The sequence below is a fragment of the Cloeon dipterum genome, chromosome 3 (assembly GCF_949628265.1).
Source record: "Cloeon dipterum chromosome 3, ieCloDipt1.1, whole genome shotgun sequence".
Lineage (NCBI taxonomy): Eukaryota > Metazoa > Arthropoda > Insecta > Ephemeroptera > Baetidae > Cloeon > Cloeon dipterum.
This window is the reverse complement of record NC_088788.1, coordinates 31,379,030-31,404,534: the sequence shown is the minus strand read 5'-3', so window position 1 is coordinate 31,404,534 and position 25,505 is coordinate 31,379,030. Positions and strand designations below refer to the sequence as shown.

General features: G+C 41.7%; 1 protein-coding gene across 1 annotated transcript in view; it reads right to left on the bottom strand.

Moving 5' to 3' along the window:
* The window catches only part of LOC135941384 (LIM/homeobox protein Lhx9-like), a 110,320-nt gene that overhangs the window by 76,060 nt on the left and 8,755 nt on the right, over nucleotides 1–25,505 (bottom strand). The window contains exon 2 of the mRNA XM_065486881.1: nucleotides 14,844–14,954. The gene's annotated coding sequence lies outside the window, so the exon portion shown is untranslated. The remainder of the gene's footprint in view (nucleotides 1–14,843; nucleotides 14,955–25,505) is intronic.

Sequence of the window (25,505 nt, the reverse complement as noted above, 5' to 3'; positions counted from 1 at the left end):
TATACGTATATCCTCCCTCAAAAGGATTTGCGTCGCTAAAGAAAATGCTTTACATTGTGGGCATGTCGTCGTAAGAATCGTAGGAATATAATTCCTTGTGCCAGGTAGATTGGACTGTAAAACTTGTAAACCCCAAAGTTTTAATGATCAAAGGCCTTAAAGGATATTTTTTGCTATTGCTTTAGATCGTGATTTCAAGTTTGAAGTTGAGCGGATACGGTTTGTGAAAGCAGGGACCGCGCGCGACTCATCATAGAACGATTGTCTAGGGGTAATAGCAACCGGCGATTTACGAAATTCATTTGCCCACGATTGTGGGCCGACCAATCTCACTTGAATAGAGGCATAAAGTGAAATAGGGATTGCAAAAAAGGCCCACCAACAGATATAGTGCAATGGTTGTCACGCACTGGGCGTTGACAGGCGGGGCCACAGGTTTGCCCCAACCGTAGTCTGAGTTAACCGAGGATGAGGCGAAATAAAACACGGTAACTTGTGCCAAACAGTTAAGCTGATTTGGCTTGTTTGGAATTTATTTAATGTACCTGGAGGTGTTATGAAATATTTTACATTGGTTCCATGGGCTGTTGGTACGAAGTATTAAATTTGATAAATCTATTAAGAAAATCTGTAAATCATCCCTCGAACAGGAATTAAATAATAAATTGGATTAACACAGAAATTATTTATTATTATTATTACGTGTCTGCAAATAGCATTTTTAATACAAGAATAGAGCCACATTGCTCATTAAATCTTTGCGCCATTAAAAGCTTAATTTTCAATATCCTGCGTCAACCTCTCTAATTGATTGTGAGCATGCACGAATGCAATTACGCCGGCTGAAGTTTCATTAGCAGAGATGCACAATTACGGCTAATTAAAGCGCCGCGGTGCTTGTGTTCTGCGAGAGCTCGTGACGCTGCAGCAGCAGCAGCAGCAGCTCGCAAATCCGCTCTTTTTTGCCACCGCATGCTGCTGACGAACCTAATGAAACTGACTGACTGGCTGGCTTTCTATTGCATCAGCTCGATGGCCATTAATTAAAGCGGCGGCGGCCTAAGATTTAATGCTGAGCAATGGCCCAGATTATTTTTTGTTTGCCGCGTTAATTAAGCAAACCGAGGAGACACAATTTATTATTTGCGTGTCTGTGTAGTATGTATGTGTGTGTACGTGTCCGGTGCGGTAATTAAGCAGCTGCGGTTAGTTAGTCGCCGTGTCATCAGCGGAGAGTGATTGACACCGCGACCAGAGCGGAGCGGCGGCGTCGATTCGTTTTCACGCGATAAACATACCGACTGCGTCCTTTGTGGCGGTCTATGTGTGTACGTGCTGACAATAGTGTAATTCGAGCGGCTGTCGATTTTTAAGTAGTGCTCCAGCAGTCCTCGTTAGAATTAATTCCGGCCGGCTTTCAATTAGGGTGTGGGTGGGTGTGCGGAGCATTATAATTGACACTTCGTGCGCTCTATTCATTTTTAAGTGGTGCGCCGACGCCGCTGCCGCCGCCGCCACCGCGCGCCTCAAATGGAGGCAATTATGCTGTGCAATTACTTGCCTAAAGTGTGACTGCTGCGATGCTTTTAGGATAATTGCTCGCTTTTTTCCACTTTTCCCAGCTTTCCACGTGCACTACCGCGCCAGTGTGTACTCTCAATAAGGTGCGGCGTTTTTGCCTAAATTATCCTCTCGCTTTCGCAAATTAGACTCCCCCTGCGTTCGTGTGTTTTGGAAAGGCAAACGTTGCTGTGAAGCGAGGCACTTAAAAAATCAGTCATTTCTCGGCAAATAATGCTTTTTAAAGCTATTCATCACCAAAATTTGCTTGGCTTACATATGTCTTGGACAAGTTGTAAATAAAAATCGGGGAACGAGCGCTACCAAAAAATAAAATAAATTTTTAAAAATGAGCCATCCATTATTTATTTATTTTTTTTCAAATGAAGCACGAATATTTCGAATTTATTGCACAACACAAGGATAGTGAAGGGTAAGTCTAAAGTTGGCATAGCACAACGAATAGCGATGTAGCTTTAAGTGAGTGTTTTTAATAAATATTCTTCTTTCCGTCAGTTACTTGCATTGAATAAAATAATGGGCATTTTTATTTAAGAATTTGAACGAAATGGTTTAAAATCTATATCTGTGAGTAGTAAATATTATGTTTTGCCTGGAAGAAAAAGGAAAATTCGTTAAATCAGTAAGTGCAAAATTTTCGGGGCTTCCAATATTAATTTATGCATTGCAATTTTTTTAATTTACAATTAGTTGATATTTCACTGGAATTAAGGATTAACTCGTAATTTGCATCACGTTTTTGCTAATAATACAAGTGGAATGATTCAGGCCAGCAAAAGAAAAATATTTACATTGTCGGCTTCATTAAACAGTTGATTGTTTTTGTTTTGTTAGAAGATACCTTAAAATTGAGAATTCTTTACTGTTGAAAGGGGCACACTGATAGCAGTCAGTCTTAGTCTGACCCAAATATTAAAAAATGTAGTAATATGCAATACAATTAAGAATATGATCAAGCTACAATAAAAATTCACATTTAGCAAAAAATTACATAATACTTAACAGCATTTTCATATCATGGGTTTCCAATTTGCTTTATCTATCTAATATAGTGTGTGCCTCAACGTGGTAAATTTAATATCTTTGTTAACAAATACAAACGATTTTCATTTTTTTATTTTTTTTCTTAATTTTTTGCTTTTTATCCTTGTTTGAGGCCATGGAAGGGCGCGCACTGTACTAGCAAGAATGCTGAAACCCGGGTCCCAACAACACCGCGAACGGATAACATGGGCGCACCAGGCCGCACAGGAACCCAGCCTACTGAAGGGCCACTTGCCTCCACACCGAGGACAAAGGGTGTGCAAAGCATGCTACACCCTAGGCTACCATGCAACAAGTATAAATATTTTGGAGCTAAATTTTCTGAATAATTAACCGTGCTACCAAGCTGAATTTTGGTTTTAACTACTACTGTCTCTCAATCCTCTCGATTGTTAGAGTTATGGCAGCAAGAAGTTTTCTATAATTGACAGCTCATTCTCAATGTCCTCGTTTTTAAGCCTAAACCGGGGAAATTAAACCACCACCAAACATAAAATTAAATAAATGGGTCTCACCTCAGCTGCTTAAAAATTCCGCACTTTTGCACAGCTAGTGGCAAACCGCACAATAATTTTGTGAATTGGGGTCGGCAAGCAAAGAAACGGGCGGATTGAGCAATTGGCGGCGCCTACAGCTCGCGTCCACAGGCTGCGTTGGTCGACGTCCTGTGGCCAGCCGTGCTGGTGCGAGTGTTTGGGTGCGATTATTTCTGCGCGACAGTGAGAAAACCGGCCGCGGGCACCCTTGGGAGCGGCTATCAGGCGCTCGCATGTGCCACATGCTAATCCCCCTGCCCCCCGTCAGTGCTGAGGGGCTCAAGGGGCGCCGTCAACCATGCTCAATTGGAGCCTAATCAGTACGCAGCCCAAATAATTGTGTTATTATTTGTGCTCCCCTCGGCGCCGAGGGGAGGCTGCCTGTCAAAAGCCGCCGCCGCCGCTGGCTTGTGCACTTGAGTTGATAAGCGGCAGTCAGGATGAATTTGCGTTTCCAACTGCAAACGTTGCTCATTGCCAGAGCATTAAACTCTGGTGCGTGATATTCGAGAGGGTGAGCCACAGTTTGTTTTTCATGGCGTTCCATTAAGCAAAATTTTAATGAAACATTCAGAGGATAATTCGAATAAATGAAAACTTTATACCTGTTCAACAAACAATTTTCATTAAACTGTTCCAAATCTGTTTAAAAATTGATTTAAACCTAACAGAGTTCGTCTTGATACCTTCCACAAATCAAACGTAACCCTAGGGTGATTACACTCGAATGTTCTTTAATTTGCTCCTTCTTTCTCCTGCTAAGTATTTTTGTACAGTCACGTTGCGTTGTTGTGAACAAATGGAAAGGTGGAAACTCACCACCAGCGCTTTTGATTGAGTATCTCATATCTCTCAAGAGTACAAACCTGAAACAAAAAGGGGCACGTGTGGTTAATAGGATTTTTTATTGATACGTCTGTCTATCTTTCCTATTCGTTCCCGAATTATGCAATCAACTTTTTGATGAGACTCCTCCGTGTGTCCGTCCAATTAAACCGAAATGCCAACTTTTAATCAAATCCCTCGAGAGCTTGGTAATAGAAGCGGACGAAAATTTTCAATTAATTCACCGCCACAGGTGTGGTTTCCAAATTAAAAATTTCTATCACGGCGTGTACGCGAGCGCCTACATATAGCATAAAAATAAACGGCCGGCTCATACCTGAAATCCGACCAATTCGTCGACCGAATGAATTTTACGGGAGGGCGCGCGGACAAATTAACAAAGGGCGCCTTCGCGATTAATGTTGTTAATTATGAAAAAGGTTGTTTCGTTGTGCTGCAGTGTATGTGGTTGTTTCCACCATTTATTTATACGGGGAAAACACGCCAAATTTAATCAACTTCCAATGCACGCGATACAAATCTCAATTTACGGCGGTGGCGAGTGGCGATGGATTGACAGTGACTGATTCGGGCCTCCATTTAAGTTGCTCTCGGCAGATGCCCCCGACCGATTGCTCGTTTACGATTTAATTAAAATGCGTTTCGACTGAGCGATGTACAAAGATTATAAATCAGGGAGTAAACAGGCAATTTGTATTTTCATTTAAAATCCTTAGATTTAGAGGTGAATAGTCTTAACACTTTATCCATTCGAAGATTTTAATTGGGATTCTTATTTTTAGATGAGAGATTAATTTAAAAAAAATAGATTATAGAAAAAAAGCAGTTTTCATTATATGGAACCTCCTGTAAAGACATGCTGCATAGTAAATCATAAAGAAAGGTTTAGAGTCGGCAACATTTTCGGGGATCTACAAATCATATAATACAATTCAGCTTTAAATTCTGTTTCAGAATGCTCCAAATATGCAAATGTTTTGATCAGGAATTAGTTCTGCTGCATGGTGGTGTAAATGAAATCCAGATTCGAATCTTAAAATGTGTGGAGGGAAATTTTGAAAATTGAAATAGCATAAAATTTATTTTGCATTTGTTCGTATTATTTTATTTGATGATATTCTTTTACTGTTATTAATTTGATACAAGAACAATGAACATCTAATGATTATTCAAAATAACAACAGAAGGATATTTTCAATAAATTACATTTATAAAGTTTCATACTTAAGTCAATTGAATATTGATCTAAATTGGAAAAACAGCTTTTTAACTGTTCAGAAAGGATTTTTTTCTGGCACTTTCAATTAAATCCCACGCGCACAGTATTAATCACAAAGCGACTTTTCATATTAAACCCAAGCTGATCGTTTGGAAATGAACTTGATTGCCAGTGTTTCAGACTTTGACGTGCTGTGTCGTTTCATTTAGAGTTGAAATAAGAGTTGTCGCCAAGCCACCCGCACGTCGAAAAACGATTAAATAAATAGAAGCAATGAGGGCAAGTGCGCGGGCGATAAAAAAGCAGTCGAGGCAATAAACTAGCGTACGTAACGTATACACCGAGAGCGGCCATGTTTTCCTTTTTTATTTTCAATTTTATCTCACGCCCCAATAGTTAGTCATTTTTAATTGCACGCTCGCTCGGCTGGCAGTCGCAATGCCCGCGCGCAATTAATGAACTTCCTGCTCTCGTTCACCCGGCTGTGCTGGCCGAGATAGCGCGCGAAAATGAAAAATTGGCGACCCAGATATTTAATAAGGGACAAAATACACAATTCGTTTGCAAAAAAAGTAAATCACACTCGTAGAGAGAATAGAGCGGGTTGCTGGAAAATGTATGACCATTTTTAATGCCCTCCATCCTGCCTCAATTTAATGGGCAGTTTTAATTAAAAATTTATTTGCTAACTCATTTCTCGTCCTGTACTGCGAGAGAAAATTAAAATTTAAAGTAAAAAAGAGGCTTTCGGCCCACGAATCAATTTTAAAAAAAAATAATAGTTAAGTTAATTTATATTTATATAAAATTGTCGTTAAAAATTCAGTCCTTCGTTGGTGTTTGATGAGAAACTTCTTCCTTAAAATTAAAAAATATAATATTAAAATAACTACGTTATATTAATTTTGATGCGTTGCCATTACTAATTGCAAATACTAAAAAATCTATGCTTTCTTTTTTACACGTTGATGTAACAATTCTTTTTGACATAATTATTTTGATGGAAGCTATAATAATAGGTCATGTCATTACGAGATGTTTTATAAATTTTTTCCACGGTTTCCAACGCAGCTGTTTGCAGAAAAAAACGGCAAACTCAGCTGGAGAGATTTGTAGGCGTATTGCTTTAATTTATCGGAGCCTGGTCGCCCGCTCAGCAAGAGTGAGTGAAGAGTGAATGGTGTAATATCGATCATTGAGTGAGCAATTCTAATAAAGGTTTTATATGGCCGGCGAATACACATCTCTGGGCGGCGAAGAAGGGGAATTGCATATAAGCAAGTCAACGGCGGCAAGGAGCGAGTCTCGTCGTCTTCGTCGTCATCGTATTAGTGGCTGTCTATCTCGCTCTCGTCTCTCTCTCTCTCTCTCTCTCTCTCTCTCTCTCTCTCTCTCTCTCTCTCTCTCTCTCTCTCCCCTCTCTCTCTCTCTCTCTCTCTCGCTCGCTCGCTCGCTCTCCCGTCGTTTAATACTTTTCAATATTGAATTCCACGCCTCATCACCCGCGGGGTCCTCTTTCATCAATAATTTTCGCATCTTATTGAATTTCATCCTCACTTACCCTTTCCTCCACCCCCGTCCCCCGTCCGCGCCCCACCCGCTGCTGCGTGCGTGCATGTGTCGTTTAATAAAATTTGTGAGGACATGCCACTGCGACGGGACGCTTTTCAATCTCGAGGTTGCCTTTAATGCATTATTTTCCCTTTTGCATTTATTTAATGCTCCGTATTTGCATCGCATTTTCCGCCCTTGGATTCTGATTTGATTGCATCTCCAGTGAAGTCGACGCATTATTGATTTCCCTGGAGGGAGGCTTGTGGTCATTGGAAAAATGTAATTCAACGGCTGTAAATTTAATGCAAAATTCTAATAAATTTATCGAACGCATAATGGGAAATGCTAATGGAGGATATTGTTGGTTTTTGAACACGGTTATAAAACATTACTGGTGTTCAATGCATAAAAACTGTCGCTTAAAGCATGCTGAGAGAAGCCATTTGCCGGCAATCTGTCATTACGGCCGTGACGATAAGATAAATTCATGCTAGCGGACTTGCAAGTGCCGCAATTATCTCTAATTATTCGAAGCCAGGGTTTCTGATAAGAAAAGTGATAATTTTGTCGCCTTGGTGAAGAGCTCTTCTTAAAATCAGAGATTTCAAGTGCAAATGTTTACCGACGCAGAAAAAACACTTTCACGACAAAACTGGAGGTAGAACATGCCCAGCGCGAGAAATTCAAAAGGATTTCTCTGTTCTGCGTTTGCGTGGCAAGAGAGCGATTTTCCCAAGCACAAAAGAGGAGAAAATGGATCACATCTGGATGGCATGTGAGCGCTAAAGGCTGAAAACGTAGTAGGCCGTCGTTGAGTAAAACAGCAGGAGCCTCTTTTTCGGTGTGTTTTATGGTCGCAGCCAAATCGAACAAAAATGAAGAGGTATTTACAAAAGAAAAGGACCAACGAGAGGCCTCTTTTTTCTCGTAGTTCCGTGCGCGCTTATTATCGTTTCCTTTCCATTAGAAAACGCTCAAGCACAAAACGCGACTTCCTCTCCTGATTGAATAGGAGGCTCTCATAAATAATACTCTTTGAAGATGCCAGCTTGCCGACCATTGCGCGCACAGATAATTTTCTCGACACATGTGGCAATTAATTTTCCTTATCAAAGCTCAGGTTGTCACATTTTTACATAAACACTCTTCTTGAAACGAGTACACTCTTTATCTTGACGATTGGCTCGAACGACATGGCAGTCACCTCGTCAAATCAAGTGTCAATTTTTTCTCTTGCGCGCCATATAATCAAGCCTTTTGAGCACCGACATGATTATTCCGAGCATTTTGGCTAATGAGGGATACAGACAATGGTGCTCAGCATTATTGATTGACCCGCTCAAGCTCCGCGCGTTCATTAATTTTTGATCAATTGGTGCCATTCAATTAGTGCCTCGAACAGAACGCAGTGGTCCCTCTCTTAAACAGCGCAGAGAGAGAGAGAGAGAGAGAGAGAGAGAGAGAGAGAGAGAGCCCGAGTTATGGCGGCAGTCGTGGAGGTTTTATTAATTAAAAGTCTTGTGCTCGCTGCACGGCAACCCTTCTTCTCATATACGCCGTAATTAGCATTGCTTTCAGAGTAAAATAAGCCTCTCTCGCTCGCTCTCTCCATCATGCATGAATACTCATTTAATTAGCTCATTAGTCGACTAATTGATAAAACAAGGCCCATTGTGTGCTGCGTTGCTGCGGCCGTCGTGCCGGGGATTTCCCGAAAAAGCAGCAAAACTGCACGCAAAAACCCCGAGCCCGCCCGCTCGGTCTCGCAAAACCGACGTCGAAATGAGCTTATATGCGCTGTTGTTTGCTCTTTCGCTCTCGGTCTCTTTTTAATTCGATTCCGCCGACCAGATGCAGCAGCCTCTCTCGCTTAATAAGGAATTGCGCGCACAAAAGAGAGCTAATTACGCGGCATTTGCTAATGATCTTGATATTTTGAACAAAAACAAGCACCTCGTTAATTGTGTCCGCCGCCGCCGCCGCCGCCACTGCTTTTGCTCTGCTCTCGTTATGCCCAGGAGAAGAGAGCGTGAGTTGCGGCTTCTTGGAATGGAAGATACGGGTGTGTGTGTGTGTTCGAGGCGAATGCAAAATAATGAGCGCCGCACTCGCAGCTGATGAAACTATTCGCCGCGGCTGCTCAGATGAATGGTCTATTTTAAATGCGGCGACTTAAGGTCGTTAGCATACTTCTCTTTGAGCAAAAATCGGCTTTTTATTGTATTTTAATGATAGGAGCGTTCCTGGCAAATTTTTCTGGCCCCAGCTAACATTCTGATATTGCTGTGAATGAAAATTAAAAGGTATTAATGATCCATTTGAAGTATAAATTAAAACCGTAGCTAATCTGATCCACGTCAACAAATTTAAATACGGAAATTAGATAAGCAAATGAACTGAGGATGTAATAAATTTTTTGTCTTGAGGATGTGCCATCAAATTAACCTATCCAATAAACATGTACAGTGGCTGCTATTCAAAACATATGCAAATTTCTTTAGAAACATTGTTAACCAACCCATGAAACTAAATGAGGGGTCATTATGCAAAATAAAATTAATTAAATTCTGTCGCACGTTTTAAACAGTAACTCTGGAAAAGGTGCAACACAGCGGTCCGTCGTCAGTCGTATCGAACGGGAGATTTGCGGCACCTTTACATTCTAACATCTGTGCCGTTGATAGTTATTCAAATGCTGCTCACATTGGCAGATTTCGTCGAGGTATATACGCAAATACGTAATGATTAATAACACCATCGACCGTTCTCTCTGTGTAAAAAATGTTATATAATTATCATTATACAGCTACGATGGGCCGTTTCTTCGTCATTTATTTTTTCGTAGTGTCGTCATCGCTAGACAAGACAGCTGCACTGTTTTACCAGCTAAATTTCTACAGCTGAAAGAAACTTTGAATGGGCCTGGCTTATTTGCATTGCATAATTATGCAAAAGTTGAATGATGAAGACATTAACATACATGAATGATAAGCGAATTTATCATTTTCATGGACACAAACGACCATAATGGAGGCATTTTGGCGATGAAACTCCCTCGAGTATTCTTTTTATCCGCAGAGATAATGACGAAACATTTTAAAATGACACACGTATGTACAAGGCGAATACAGACAAGTTTTTGTTGCGACTTTGAGGAGTGCAGGACCATTTGCATGCGACCAAAATCGCATTTGACAGTCCTTAATTCCTAAACAAATCACCCCGCACGTCACTAATTTGTCCCGAGAGCACTCTGCGACACGTAATCCACCCCTTCCTGAGAGGGCAAAGTGGTTGGAATCGACGAGCTGTTTTGTTGTTTCCGCCGGTTTTTCTGCATTTTAATAATTTATGTAAATAACAAACCGGGGCAGCATTATTTTAAAAAAGCTTGTGCCGGCTATTTAGGATGCAGTATAAATAAACTATAATGGACTGATTTTAGCACTAGCATGTTACATTAAAGTAAACCGCCACCCGGCACAGCGGCAGAGAGCACTCACTCTCTCATCCCATTTCCATTTTGCTCTAAACAAACCCTCTTAGCCGGCTGATGGATGTTGCTCCGTTGCCGCCGTTGCTACAACACTTAAAATTTTTCTCCTTTCACAAACCAGAGCCACTTTTTTCGCCGACGAGCGCCGGTAAGATGCTCTTTGAATGAAACACACTTAAATTTGAGAGCCTACTACTTTGAGAGGGTGCGCGCCACGGCTAATGTACACGAAAAAGACGCAGAAAAAGCGCAATGTGAATCGATCAGTTCGCGGAAAAAACGCCAACATTCCGCTTGGATTTGCTTTGAAATCCGCACGGTTGCGTTGGGAATACCAGAAACACAGCAAAGATTCGTGGGAATCATTCCTTTTACGGATAACATACTTCAAGTCGAATTCAGAGAGTCAGAAAGCGACATGTCCGGGCATTCCAAATTAAACTTAATATTTATGAAGCTTCAGTTAAAACAGCTTATAAAAATAAAAGGCGCTGTTCTAAAAATATCAATTTCTAACACGATCAAAATATTTGATATAAGGAAACATATGCGTCTTATCATCATCGGCAGTTTTGCTAGATACGCTATCAGCACGACTGAGCTACGAGAGCTAATAGAAAAACGATAAGCTGGTTACTACTTTTCACACACAAGCAGATTAAATTTGCTGTTGGGGGGCGGAAGTAGGAAGTTAATCTTATCCCTTTTGAGATGACATTGTTGCCGGCAAACGCAACAAAAAATTTACATAAGAAAACATACGGGTAGTAAACAGCAATTTCATAGCTGCGTACAAAAAACAAAGTCTCAATTTCGTGAAAAGCAGCCAGTCACTCCTATATAGACGACAGCTGATTTGGCACCAAAATTGTCCGAGCCTATCATTAATCCGAGCCCACCTTCAGGTGTTTGCCCATAGCACGGAAAACACATGCTCTCGTCTCCGCGCACGCATTAAGCAGGCACCTTTGATAAAAAGTACAAATTCGAGCCAGCACCTGCCGTCTCCCCGCTCGCTGCCTCCGCGTGGCGTGCGCAGCATTTATTTACAAACACTTAGGACGCATTCAAAGTGCCATCCATCAGCGGTGATCAATACAAAATATTGCAGCAAGAGCCACTCGCTCTTGCGAACGGGTTCCCAGCCAGCAGCGGCAGCCCATTTGCTTTCACACCAATTTTTGGGAATCAATCATCGCGCTTGTTGACAGCCGCAAAATGGGCCTTTTGCAAAAAGCAGCCATTTTTTCGCTCCGTGTGCCAAATATTGGGTCTCTGCAAACATTTGGAGCGTACGCAAGCCGCCTCGAGCGAGTAATTGGCGTCCAATGGCGTCGCATTAAATTTGCTTTGCATTTTTGCCTTTGTTTGCAGGAAGCGAAGTAAAAATTGCACTCTAAATTAAACATGCTCCGTACTTTTTAATCTCTCGTCAGGGATTCATTTCCCTCCGCACGGATATATTTTCTTTCTTTTGGAATCAAGTTGAATTATTGCGATGTAAAATGGTAACTCTGACTCAGGCAGAACTGAAGAGACAGGCCATTTTTTATCATGTTCGGTGTGAACTCTAATTTCGATCAAAAACAACAGGGAGCGGGAAAGAAATTTGTGATAAAAAATCGCCATTAATTGCTATAATTTGGCCAGCGTTGGCCCGAAAAACACCACGCCAAACACAGTCTATTATTCTAATTTTCTTCCCAGCCGTCTCGGATAATTCCCGCTGCCCGTGCAAGTACAAATTAAATGTAATTATGAGAAACCGAAAGGCCAGCGACGCCCGGCGAACACGAAAAGCGGCGGACTCGATCACGCGCTCCGACCGAAATCGACGCGCGACCTCGTGGCCCAGAGAGATTATGCTCGAATTTCGAGAAGGGGATCGACGCGCATAATTAATTCTCTCCGCTCTGAATTTATGTTAACAGGAAATGAATGCTAAATTATTTCGTTGCTTTCAGGTACCGCGCGAGCTCTGCGAATTTGCATACATAACCTCTTTGAGTGTGCGTCTGTTCTTCTCTCTGCGCACTCGCATAATGCTATTTGAAGAACGTGTACTGTAGGCAATGGTAGGTGTTTCAGGACGGAGCCGGTTGCTCTTGACACGCCACACTTTTACTTATACCTATTGAAACTCTCACGTGAAGAACGCGTAATAGCTCAGCGTTATTAATACAATTCTTGCTGTTTAATGGCGCTTATAAAAAGATGCGATGAGGTGTTTGATGCGGAGACAAGTATGCATGCGAGAGTGTAGGAGCTTTTGCTATTAAATTGAGACATTTGTAACTGAGTGAGTGTGGGTAAAGAATTATGTGTATACAATGATGGTATTGAGGTGCGACTTGAGTTGAGCAGGATATTATAGCAAGAGGAGGTGAATGTGCGAATTATTCATAGCTGTATAAAGTGATGCATGTCTACTTTACAAAAAATAAATAAAAAAATAAAAAGTGTAACAGAGCAATGCCGGAAAAAAGATAAAATTGCATTTAAACTCATGCAAGAGAAAATGTTTAAGACTGTTAGATAGGACAGAAGCCACAAATTTTAATTTAAAGGTAATATAGGACTGGGAATTATGGACAGTTGTATATATTTAGTGAGCAATGTCATCGTGAGAACATCAAATGACTACGAATTCTGAAAGCCACTTGCATAGCACTTACTTGAAATAATTTAAAACCATCTAAATACGCCAGGAAATAGTCGGAGTGGGCTAAAACTGAATAAAAAGCTGCGTCCTTATTTTAATTTTGACTCTGAATTTTACAGCCTATCGAAAATGTTTAGTCCGTTTCCAGACCGACTGACAAAAATTCGGTTTCATAGCAAGCTCCTTTTTTGTCATTTGCATAGCTTCAAGTGGAAATCCATCAATAGAAAATGTTAAAACTTCATTGCATGTTTTAACTAGCTTATCTCTTTCTAGCAAAAGATCGATCCAGTCATCTCTATAGTATGCAAAAAATACATTTTGTATAATAAAATAATTAAATACAGCGGACGGTTTTTCCGGGGTTAAAATTATATAAACATTTTTTTCCGAAAGTAAACGTCTCTTAAAGCATAAAAATGAGTGAAACACACCATGCGTTCCTTTCTAAATCAACTAAGAAACCATCTAAAATAGACTATTTTGCTCCAAACCCCGTCTTAAAAGAACAGTCCAAGTATTAAGTAATCTGGAGTGTTTCTCCTTGTAATTCAACCTGATTGTTAGGGAAAAATATCATAATCTAGAAATCTACTGTGTGTGTGTGGGTGTGTGTGTGTGTGTGTGTGTGTGCAGAATTCCTTAGAAAAAAACGAGCAAAGAGGTAAATGGCCTGTTTCGCAAGCAGGTGCAGACTGCAGAGAACACCTAAGTGAGAGCATTTCGCACATGTCCCATTCCCTCCATCAAGGGTGCCATTGGAGTCGGAATGCGGGCGAGCTGGCTGCGACCGTTCCTTTCGGAAAGAGACCGAGATTGGAGCACATGCAGCACACAGACAGACAGAGAGACACATCGAATGCTGCTGTTCCGTTGATGGAAGACGAGAGCAGCTCGTTCGTTCGCTCGCTCTCGCTAATGGATAAAGTTTATCAAAGAACATGCTTGTGCAATTAGGCATTCACTTACGGCTACAATAAGCGAGCGAGTGGCGAGGATCAAAACTCCCCAATTCCGCCGCTCGCGTTGCATCGCCACTTTTCTCTAAATTAATACGTATACGAATATAATATATATTATATATATATATATATATATATATATATATATATATATATATATATATATATATATGCTGTGTGTGTATGCGAGTACGCGCGCGAGCGGCTTGAGTGCTGGCGAATTATTTTTATTGCTCGACACTTAGCGCGATCACTTTAATTTATTGTGGTAGCTGTTCCGGGCCGCTTTGTACGACGTAAGCACATGCGGCAGGTATGTACATTAGAACGACGCACTCTCATTTGCATGTTTTATTATTTCGGTGCCGTTGTGTGCGGCAAGCAGCGAATTCGCCGCCGCTTTTATCAAATTCGAGAGGCACAGCACCAGCAGATCAATAAAATTAAAAGCGTAGCACTTTCGGCAAGTGTGTGTGTGTGTGTGCTGTGTATCTCCGGCGCTCGCGAATAAATGTGCATGTACGGAGATTTAACACGAGATTATTATTAAAAGCAGTGTGTTTTTGCACGTGTTGGGTCTCGCCAGGAGGAAAACGAACAGGGAGCTTTTTGTCAGCAAGATTGAATTTATGGACGGCTGATTGGACGGTTTTAAAGCTTTTTAATGCAACATGTGTGGCAATTGATAAAAAAAACTTGTATGTTTTACGCTAACCAGCACGTTTATTTAATTTCCAAATAAATTGCCAATCTGTTTAATATGCCAGTAAAAGTTGCTTCTCTCCGAGATTCATCGGAATCCTGGCATCAGGTACGAAGCTATCTTTTTATTTTGACCCGAAATCTTTAAAGTTTTATAACATCGACAATCCAACAAAAAAATTTACGTCAAACGAGACCTAGTACGCATAAATTTATAGCATTTGCGATGACTCCAACTCACCTTGGCAGAATGAGGTTTGCAGATCAGCGTTGTTTCCGTGAGCAGCTGGCGGGTGATAAAAATGACGCGAGAAGGGTTGTCACTCGACGTCAGTTACGAATGCCAAGTTATCTGCAACAAAAAGGCGAAGAGAATTAGTGCGGGTGCCGCTGACACTCTCGCAAAGGTCTAATTGGACCGCAAGAGAGACGTCCGACCGTCGCCCCTTACACACTATACTATATACACGCACACGAAAGTGAGCACGAGGCAGTTATGACTATTAAAGCGAGAAAGAGATCTTGTTATAAAAATAGACGGCAGCCAAAGAGTCAAATTAAGCCTCCTACTCACGACCATATTTCATTTTCCCACTTCTCTCTTTATGTATGTACGCGCAGAGAGTATATACACGCAAGGTTTTCTGCTCTTTCGTATAATTGGATGCAGCGCAGCAGCATTGCGCACAAAGAATATACGTTCTCGAGGAATTTCTTCAAAATCCCGCTCGCTGCGCCAGTGAAAAATGAATTTTTGAGATTTTTCTCATTACGAGAAGACGGAATAACAATTTATTTTCCTAGGCAATGCAGTTTTGCTCGGTGCTGCGATGACGAGCGGCTCATTTGCATGGAGGAGCCGGAGGAACGTGTATATAATCAAAATATCCGCGCGTAAAGTGCAATAAATAACATCAATAATTCATGCGCGCGCCGGCCGCTCTAATTGCATTTTAAGCATTTTATTGCCTTTATTACAAACTAGCTCTCTTGTATGTGTCTCCCAACTGCAATTGCGCTGCTATAAATTTATAATAAGTTTTGTACAACACGGGGGGTTGTAAATTACACGCGAGGAGAGTGTGTGTGTGACTGTAATTAGTCCTAAAGTAAGTTAGGAAGGTTGGCTCGCCGCTTGCCGAAACGGTGGAGGAGAATGGCACAGAACGCGTGTGGGACGAACCGATTTATTACTGCTGCAGCTAACTGCACAAATGATTTGTGTTTCATTACTCAGCATCCAATATGAACTTGTTAGTTTTTTTCTGGCAGCGGCAACGCCACTTATCGTTTATGATATAGTAAAACGTTGAAAAGAAATAATTACTGAATAATTATTATAGTTTAAAGTCCTTAATTTTCCATGGTTTAATTTATATGTTATTGGGACCCGGGTTTCAGCATTCGTGCCAGTGCAGTGCGCGCCCTTCCCGGTCCTCGGACAGGGATAAAAAGAGCAAAAAAACTTATCAAAGCTGCCAACTGGAGGCGAAATTCAAGCCGATAATTCATCTGAATTGGCTGGACTCAATGTTTGTAAATAAGTATTTTCTTCTATGACCGTGAATGGCTGAACCGATTTTTTTAAATTATATGAATAAGATAAGTAATTTTTTCGAGAAGTGAAGAATGAAAAGACGAATTCTCCCTTTTTTGCAAAAAAAATGCGGTGGGCAAACAGTTTAAAACCACATTGCTGAGCTTTCATCTGCAACAGGCGGGCGTATTTGTTCACTTCAATTGCTGGTGCATTAAAGAAAAACCTCGGCTGCGGTTGACACCGCAGGTCGTGCGAAAGATTCGACATGAGTGATTGTCCGCCGTAAAAGCATATGCATTTCACTCGCAAATGGACGGAAAACAGGAACATAAATGCGCGCGTGTGTGAGCGAGCTAGCGAGACACATTGCACAGCCGCGCGCACCGTTTCATTTTATTTCTTTTGCGTATATAAAGCAAAGGAGTGGCGTGCGATGTGAAGAAACTCGGTCGGCTTTTTGCAAACCTCTTGAGAGGGAGGGAGGCAAGGGTAAAAACCCGCCCGAGTGCTTTATATAGTACACGCCGTGAAAGCAAGAGCCATCCCTTATGTTTGGCCGGGGAGATTTTTCGTTTTCTTTATCTCTCTTTCTCTCCCCCTTGTTCTTCCCGCCTCTCTCTCTCTCTCTCTCTCTCTCTCTCTCTCTCTTTCTCTTTTTATAAAGAGACCACTTAGAACAAATCTTAAATCCCATCCAACGCCACACCACGAAGCCTCTTTTTCGCCCTCTATTAACCTCTTTTGTCGAGCGCGAGAGCAAGCGTACACAAATAAATACGCGCAAATTACACACCTGTGACTTCATCATCATCATCCTCCAACGAGCAAGAAAGCTTTCCAGCTATCGTGAGCCTGGTGGTGAGCTTCGAGAAAGACCGACACAAAATATGCGTGGGAATTTTTTCCAGCACTAGATTTTGTATTCATGGAATGGAAACATTTTGGTGCAACAGCCTTAACCACATTTTGGGGCATAATAGTGAATTTGAAAAAAAGAAATATTATTTATTAATTTTTTATACTGTACATTAAAAAAACTAAGACATCAAAGAAATAAGTAACAACCAAGACAGCTATGAGCAGAAAGGGGAGAGAAAAGTGTATTGGTTTTTTGTCGTAGCCAGAAAATATGTGTTGCGTTATTTCCCTAATTTATATCACCTGCAATTTCAATTATAGTTGTGAAATAGAAGTGTCCACCTTGCGATTTCTAAACCACTTTGATTGCTGTAGTATTTTGTTTTGTGGATTTGTGTAATCCCACGCCCCCCCCCCCCCTCTGAACGGATTGATTACATTTTTTTTCGTGGATTCTACTCTTTTGTTAGCAAGAAGATTTACTTCTTAGGGAAAATAAAATTTACCCGTGATATTTGTATTTCTGTCAAAGAAATATTTTGGGTCGACGTATTGAAAACTCATCAGGCTAGAAAGAGAATGAGCATTTAACGGCGCCTGATTTTTGTGCAAAACCACCCTGAGGAAGCGACTTAAAAATTCGGAGGCGCTCGATTCGGCGAGCACCTCTGTCCCCTCCTGTTGACGGCCGCTACTTATTTTTTGAAGTTAATTTTCGCAAAGAGAGTGAGGAGGAAATTGCACTGCTTAATAATTATTTCCTCGGCTAGAGAGACGCACCCCCGCCGCCGCCGTCAAGTCAGCACCGTCGCCTCCGCTGCTGATGGCGCCAACGTGGCTGCATGCATTTATATTAAAATTGTGTAATCAAAAGCTGCCTTTGTCTCTGGTTATTTGCAGTCTAATGATGTTTACTCCGCAATCTGCCTGCGCTTCAAAGACCGGCTGTTATCGTTAAAGAGACAAAATTAATAATTAAAAGGCGCCGTGAAAAGAAGTCATTTATCTCGGCAAGCATTCATAACACACGTTCTGCGCTGTGCCCGGCCGGCACCCTATCACGGCCGGCCCTAACCCACACAGCACGCGCGCGCGCGGCTCTTTAAAACATAAATGAGGACGAGATGGAAAACCACTTAGATTTTTAAAATGTTTATATCAAAAGAATAAAAAAGCTATCAAAAAAGTGTTAAGAGAGACACTCTCGCTTAGCTCGCGCGCTGATGATGACGGCGCCGCTCGCCGGCTGCGGCTGCTGCCGTGAAAAAAGCTTTCAGCAGCCCGCGTCGATAGGTATACACGCTGCCTCTGCGGCTACTCTCACGCCGACCGCCACTGCATTAGCTAATAGATTTGTCTCTTAATTTTTATCCAAATACACGCACGCCACTCTTAAAAGCGGCCCACACGTGCGTTTTAATGCGAAAGAGAGTGGCCGCGCGAGTGAACAAACGACCCGAGTGACTCACCCGAAAAAGTTAAGTGCACACACACACGTCCTGCCTGCTTTCTTTTACTTTTCGCTATCTATTTTATATTAAGAGACACTTGACAAGTGCTTTTGATCGTACTTTTAATTGCATATCGTTTCGAGCAACTATATCGTGATGGAGCCAAGAACGGAAAAGCACTTTCTGATTAGTTAACTTTTGGCAGCGATGCATGGACGACCTCGAGAGGGAGCCTGCAGATCGATTTTCCCAATTTCCTAGTTGGCATATGCCAAACGTCGGCTGCAAATTGTGTTGCAGAGGAAATTTTCACGGACAATTGTACATTTCCCTCCTAAAATCTTTTTCGTGGGGCTGCAAACTTTGGATAGCAGAATTAAGGACGTTGCAGTCAATGGCGTGGAAGTAATAGCCGCTTTTACTATCTTAATGCCGTTTGTAACAGGTTTGTATCGACTGTTTTGAATACAAACGGCAGATTAAATTGTTTTATTTGCGTGCGATTGTTGACTCCAGATTCCGCGAATACGGTAGCAGAACTATGTGCCCAACTAACTGCATTCAAATAATGTAATGTTCATTATTCTCAAATTGAGAAAATTTCCTTAAATGATCTAGATCTTAACTAGTGGTTAGAGTGCCTTTCAGTAGATTAATTACTAGATTCGTTGCCTAATTTCTTGCCAATCATCGTGGAAATCTAATCATCCGAGAGCACAGACATTTTCAATTTGCCTTTCTGCTCAGCCTGAGAGAGAGAGAATAAGAGAATCGATTTCTGCCAAGGCTCTGAGGAGCGATTTTCGCAACAAAAGCCGACGAGAGAGCGATTGTGAGCCAGGATTTTCAGCCGCCACTCGTCGAATTCGGATCGGCCGCCGCAACAAAGAGCACGCCTGCTTTTTGCTAATTAAGCAAAGCTGTCTAATTCAGCGTTCATTAGGGCTGGCTACAAAGCTGCACGTCGGGCGGCGGAGCCGGCGAGCGCGAGTTGTCCCTAATTAAAAGTTTTATTTCCAGTTATTACGTTTCTATTCCGGCGTCATATCGTAACAAATAAGCAGCTGCTGCCGCTAGTGGATGCTGTGTGCGCCTCTAATTGCTCGTTATAACTGAAAAAAGTCGTGTATGTATATGTATAGGTCTCCTAGTGAGTGAGCGAGCTGGCTAACTGGGCTGGCTGGCTGCTGCGTTATAAAGTCAGTGCATTCATGGCCTGGCGATTACGGACGAGAGTTAAAAAAGAAGAGCGCGCGCGGCAGCCGCAATCTGAGCTAATGAGCAAGATTTAGAGGACTCGGAGGAGCAGCTCTCTTTTCTCCCTTCCTCCCGTACGCGGCCAGTTGACGCAGCAGCAGCAGCAGTAACGAGTCTTTCATCTGTTGATTTCTATCACATTTTAATAACCAATTATTGTGTGCGGCGCAGAGAGAAAGGAATCACCTGTCAGCCAGTTCGCTCGCCTCGTTACAATCGCTGGGTTATTTGTGGCCCTGGAAAAATAACAAGTGCTGGAGGGAGAGGGAGAGACCCATCGCAGATGGACCGATTTGTAAAATATTTTTCGCCTGCCACTCTGCCTTCATTTTTTGCCTATGGTCCTTTTGGAACTCACAATCATTTTGTCGTTCATTGATGAAGCCTGTTCATTAGCTTTCCAAAATGGAATTGCTACATTAACATGCGCTAGGTATGAAGTCAAATATTACAAGTCTATTAACGCAAAATGAATCTGAATTACGTTGAAAAAATTATACGCAATATTTAAGATGAACTTATAAAAATTAAAAAAATTTCAAATTAAACGTTTGGTAAATTACCGTCACAATTATAAATTAAAAATTTATAGCATTTTCGTACATTATCTCTTAGTTAATGGGTTAATAAAAATTATAAATGAAACGCACTAAAAATTCCTGAATCTTTAAGATGCCAATACCAGCCCGTTGGCTCGCATTGTTAAGGCACTCTCAGGAGTGTCAAAGCAATGGGAGGTATTTGAGCAGTTCGGAGATCTAATACTGGCTACCCAATGTCAGAGATGGCAAAAAGTGGTTAGTTTACTGACTCGAAATGCTCAAATTGCTCAACGGGCTGGGAGGCGCACCGGCGCCGACTCGCTACTTGCTGGTTTGCACCTTTCCAGCATGCGTGATTTGGATTCACGGGACGAATGTCTAGCGTTTCAATGCAGTCCTCGGTGCGGAGGCAAGTGGCCCTTCAGTGGGCTGGGTCCCTGTGCGGCCTGGGGCGCCCATGTTATCCATTCGCGGTGTTATTGGGACACGGGTTTCAGCATTCGTGCTAGTGCAGTGCGCGCCCTTCCCGGTCCTCGGACAGGGATAAAAAGAGCAAAAAAATATATTATAATTAGGTTTGTGCTTTCAAGTTTCATTTTATTGGTAAATTATGCAAAGTAGAATCCACAATTAAGAATAAGATTTACTGATGAGGTGCTTTTGTAAAATTTAACTGATGGAGTTTCGCCGCATTCACGCCATCGATTGCGTTGAAGTTTATTAGCCTCCTCCCACGCAGTGTATAATTAATATTTCCCGCAAAAGCGTAACTATATGCTAATTATTTTTATGCCGCTGGCTGGCGGATGTGACGCCGCTTGCCTCCCTTTAGCAATAAATTTATCAAAGCAGAGAGGTCTTCTTCTCATTATTTTTATTACGCATTAAACGCGCCGACTTACGTACAGAGCAGACGGTGCACTTTTTGCCGGATATGCAATATTATTACATTTAGACGCTGCTGCTGATAACAAACTCACAAAATGGTTACGCCAAAAGAAAATGGGAGTAGAGAAGATTCACCTGCCGCTTCCGTTGCGAAAAGTCGTGCGCGGGGGAATGCGCTGCTGCTGCTGCTGCTGTTGTATATTTATTGCGCCGACAATTATTTTCAGCTTTTCGCTCATTACGCGCACTGCTCGTTCCTTTTTAATGAATCACAACGCGCAATTACCATTTTTTCTGCTCTTTGCATCGCACGACGACACAATTAACATTAATTAAAGAGGGCGAGTGTGCATTGTAACTGAATGCGTGCGCGTTTGCATGTAGCTCGCTATTGTTGTTGTTTGTCCAAGCAAGGGCGAGTGCGAAAGAAACAATCAGTTAACGGCGAAATAAAATGCACTTAGGCACCAGGGCCAACTATCATGCAGGCCTTATCAATTAATTGTACTTAACCATGATTATAATGTGGTTTTTATGGCGTTAAAAAATCTGAACGGCCAATTTTGGAATTTTAATGTTTTTGAGCAGTAAAATTGAAGAATTAAATATAGTTGACATGAAATCTGATACCACTTGAAAGCTTATAATAAAACAGTCCAGAATTCTCGATAACTTAAAATCCTAATTCTGGAAAGAAGCTTGATTTTTAATGATATCTTACTTGAACAGTGAATATTTAATTCATCGCAGGGAGTCTTATTAGTGGCAAGAGTTCCATTTTGCTCTCCTCCAATGCAAACCAAGAATCATAACTAAATCAAGATTTTTCAAAAGAGCCACGTCTGCGTCGGTTGAAGAATGAAGTCTCGCTTTGTATACAAACTAGTTCCAATTACTGATTATTTTGTTGACTTCTAAAATCTAAATTTTAACATATTCTTACAGCAAATTTGTAACTCATATGAACTTTGAAGCAGATACTATCGATTGCAAATTTTACAATACATACAGCTGTAATGTCTGAAGGATCTTGCAAACAAGCAAATTATCTCTCAAGAGAGCAGCAACAATTAAGAAGCAATGCTAAATTTGTAATTTTTGTTACTTGCGCACCGTTGGGGTTTGTTAATAAATTCTATTCATAATTGAAAGAGTTTCCTCATTTTTCACTATTCACCAGTGCATGACTCATGCTTTGGGACACTTCCTGAGCACAATCGCGCAAATGAACTGCTGCAACCTAGAGCAGCAAAATTATACTCGGAGAGCAAGAAAAAACAACCTCCAATGCATCCACCAGCTGAATTGCGATGTTTATGGGCCCTTTTAAGAGTGCGTCCACAAGGATGCTTTTGTGCGTTCAGCGTGGGGGAGGGTGGGGAAAGGTGGAGGAGGACAAGGGATCCTAATAGTTAAAAGGTGCATGACACACAAAGACACCTATAATATGTCATTGCAGAGCATAATCTTGGCAATGAGGAGCTCGTTTGCAGTTGCTCACAATATACTTATGGGAAGCTCTTAGACCCCCGCTGACAAGGTAGTCTAGTGGGTAGGGTAGTGAGTTTGCTGTCAAAATTTTCCAAGTCATTACTTTCGATGCTCTATTTCTCTTTGCAATATATCTTTTTTTAAAAGGTATGAAGCCATGATTTTGGTCAAGAAAAAAATAGCATGTTTTTTCCCAAAAAAGGTTTAAACCAAGCTCTAAAGCGAGGAAGATGTTTTAAATATCTTCAATGCCGTACGAAAAATTCAGGTTGCCAAACGACCCCTGTTGGATGCCGGCAGAAAAATGCAGCCGCGTCAGTTTCACTTTACTTGACGAAGCAGCGCGTCCAGCAGGCACGGCAGCCAGACTTGAAACTCGCGTCTGCTCTTTGTCTCCAACGCACACAAACAAATTCTGGCGCCTGGTGCTGCAAAAAGGAAGGCAGCAGCGAACATCAAAGGAGGCGCGGCGCTAAGTCAACAAACACAAAAATGAATCGAAAAGTTGCACTTGGGCTTCTTTCTCCGAACGGCAGCCGCAATTAGAGTTTGTCGGATTCGCGTTGCTTGCTCTAGCCTGCTGGAACACACGTACGGGCAGCAGCGAAAATAATAGAGGAGAATATGAGCGAGCGAGGCTCTAATAAATATGGCGCCGTATGTAAGTTTAATTAATATTATATGAGCGCGGTGTATAAGGACTGTGGCGCGGCGCGCAGATTGAGTGAGTGAGTTGAAGTCGAGAGCTCGAACTTTGTTAATTGAGAAACTTGCATTAAGCGCCAGTCATTAATTACCAACGTTTCATTAAGCCAAATATAATTAAAATTGTTTCTCAAAAGAAATTGCCTCAGTGTTGAAAGTGTCTTGAAAGGGTCCATATGTGCCTTGATCCCTAGCTGCGGCAAATAATGTTAATATAGAGCGAGCGCGAATTACTGATTTGTTTGCGCCAGGAAAGACTTTAATTAGTCATTAAAAGTCTAATGAGTGTCAATTAATAAACTCGCTTCAACTAATTTAAATCGAGGCAACTTTTGAACTTCTGAAACAAAAATCATTCCACGAAACAGTCTCCAACGGAAAAAAACTGCAGTAAAAAGACGCAAAAGTCAGTGAAATATTTTGACATGCGGACCCCTTCCTTCTTTCACCAGTCAGAAGAATTCAAGAGCAATAAAACAGCCATTTTAATAGCTGATGAGTGTCAAAATTCATCCCGCTTTTTGAGCGCGACTGGAAGAATTAATGCGGCAATAATTTCACTGGCAGCGTTTTCCGAGTCCACTCACCCCCTGGAGTAGCATCGGCACTCGGGGGGTGCAGAGTGAGGTTTGCGGCAGGGGTAGATTCAATTGTTACCTGCGCATAACAATGTGGGTCCCGAGAACAAAGGCTGCTGCTGTGTATGTTGAGCTGAGCGAGCGAGCGCGGCCGGCCGGCGATGCAGCTGGCTGCCAGTTCAATAAAACAGATTTATCCGCTGTAGCAGCGCTCGCACAAAATGCCTAATATATATCTCTCTCGCCGCGTCTATAATACACACATTCGGATAATGCGATGGAATTTCGCCTGTATAATGCTCGCTGATCGGTCCGCCCGTTCTCGCATCCTATGGGAACCATTTAGGAGCACAAATTTTAACAAAGGAAAATCTTTGGCTTTCCCTATTATCAGATTGGAATCCATAATTTTCAAGGTGTTTCATGGTTTGATTGGGCTCGATCTTATGAGACGTCAGTTTATATTCAAATAAATCCATCGAAATAATTAATCATAGCCATTTCGCAAATGTTTTCAGGCTTACGCGTGATAATAAATATGCGATGGAAATAATGAAAAATATGTTTGCTGTCCTGCAAAATTACTTTCATTGACTTTTTTACTCACTGACATGCGAGCTTGTTATATTGTTTTCCATGCGCAGATATACGTGTCATGATATGGGCACTGACAGGATACCTATATATACAGAGGAAGTGGACATCGTATATCAAAGTGGAAATTTATAATTATCGGCCATCAAAGGGAGCATATTGTGCGTGGAAAACAGGAACCGTGCCTGAAGCAAGCTTTCAATTTCCACTCAATGAAAAATTAACGAGCGCGTGATTGCTGTTGAAAATGAAAAATCAGGTGAAAATTTGACAGGGAGTGAACATAAATGTTGCTCTTTCTGTGTGGATCTGCTCTTTCCATTTGCATTTAAATGTGAAAAGTAATAATCAAAGCTAAGTTACATCATGCCGCAGCTATTGGCAAATTACGAGTCCCGCTGTTTAACTCACTCAGCCAGGCAGCAGTGCCATTATCATTAAAAAATAAATTAACTCTTGAACAGAGCTGGCTGGCTAGCTGGCTGACTGCTGCTACGAGAAATGAGAAATGTCTCGTGATTGATTTGGCCAAGCCTTTTAATTCTCCGCTGCTCGCGAGAGTTGATTGCTTCTCCGCATCTTCGACAGATTCTTGTTCTGGATGGTTTCACAGCTTTGGGGCCAACCATCATGTATTTTTAAAAGTTAAGAGCTCCTGTTAGTCGCGTCAAATCTACCAATCGGAACATATTACTGTCGACACAGCATGTGTTGATACAGTTTCGACAACCATTTCGACTTGACGCTTTGGTTTTCGTTTCTAAGTGGCGTTGAAAATGGCTTTGTTTGCGCAAGCAGTGATCATATACATGTTAAATTATATCCTCCGCCTTGTACGGTTTCTTCTAATCCTTTTAGGCACAGGTGAGATTGTCGTGACTGTACAATATTTTCCGTGGGTTTTGTGCCCTCGCTATCGTACACACGTTTCCGTTTCGGCAGCAGAGGAGAGCGAACGAGAGGCGCCGAGAGCAATGCTAGAGCCGCCGAGAGGGGCAG